Genomic DNA, 1,464 nt, shown 5'->3' with positions numbered 1-1,464 from the left:
TTCCCTTAAAAAGAAAAAAAGTTGTTACTCCATGTTCACATAGCCCTGGGTACTTTCGTCTTCTTTTCCCACTTGTGATCATCTTCCACAAATTGTTAAGCGTGCAAAACAAGGAGCCAGAAGATATTCACAAATTTCAGTATTCCGTAATACTTGATTAGAAGGAAGTTGACTAATAATCCAGTTACAATCACTTCATTTCTTGCAAGTGATTATTTGTTATCTCATGCTTTGCTAAAGTAACAGATAAATTTAAGTCTTTTCTTTCCTCAGGACCCATCAGTGATTTATGATTGCCCTTGAAGCGTGAGCCAACACCATGACATTGACAAAACTATTTGCCATGCTATGGTATTGATACATTTTGGAAGAAGGGGCCATCAGGGAATTTTTCAATTACCTAGCCTTTTTAAAGGAACGGAATTTGCAATTTCTAGAAGATGGAACTAGAAGTACTAAAAATGGGGCACCTGGGTGCCTCAGTTGGTTGAGCCTGGCACTTCTGATTTTAGCTCAGGTCACCATCTCAGGGTTGTGAGATGGAGCCCTGCATGGGGCTGTGGGCTGGGTGGGGTGTTTGCTTGGGATTCTCTCTCTCTCTCTCCCTCTGCCCTTTCCACTGCTCATGCTCAATCTCTCTCTCAAAATAAATAAAATCTTTAATAAAATAAAAGAAAGTGCCAAAAGAGTGAAGATAAGAGCAAAGGGGGAAAAGTTTTTGTTCCCTCATTTGAAAAATTTAACAGAATCATTTTATTTTTTTAATTTTTTAAAGTAAGCTCTCCAATCAACGTGGGGCTCAAACTCACAAACCCGCGATTAAGAGTCGCGGGGTCTTCCCACTGAGCCAGCCAGGCGCCCCCAGAATCTTCACCTTAAACCTCAAGCGACCTAAGCCTTAACCCCCTCGTTCTGTAAGTGGAGCTGACTTGCCTTCGAGGCTCAAGGCTGAGGGACGGCCGGCGGACAGCTGGAGGGACCGCGCTGCGGGCCGGGCCCAGCACCTCCAGCCCTCGCATCCCCGCGGCGGGCCGCCGGGACAGACGCCGGCCGGGACAGACGCCGCCGCGGCCCTGCGCACAGTCGCCTGGGCCCTCTCCCGGCGCCCGGCGCGGCTGGCGGGCCGAAGCGTCCCAGCCTACTTCAACACCCTTCCGCCTTCCCAGCCGGGGGACCCTCCTCGGCCTCTGCCGTCAGCCTCTGGGTCTCTCCTCACCTTCCTCCCTCTTGCTGAGGGTCTCATCAACAGAGCTTTCTTAAATTTTGGACGTCTCCCTTTGCCTTCACATCTTTTCCCTCAGTCCCAGCCTTCAGTCTGACAGGTCTCCCCTCCGTCCTCTCCCTTGGTCCGCAGGGTCACGCCCCTCCGTCTGCGGGGGGGTGCCTTCCCTGGGTCCGCCTGATCTCTGCACCCTCCCTCTGAAGGGTTCCCCCCAACCCCGCGCACCCGCCTCCCCCACTCAC

This window comes from Ailuropoda melanoleuca, chromosome 4 (genome assembly GCF_002007445.2).
Source record: "Ailuropoda melanoleuca isolate Jingjing chromosome 4, ASM200744v2, whole genome shotgun sequence".
NCBI lineage: Eukaryota > Metazoa > Chordata > Mammalia > Carnivora > Ursidae > Ailuropoda > Ailuropoda melanoleuca.
This window is presented reverse-complemented; position numbering follows the sequence as displayed.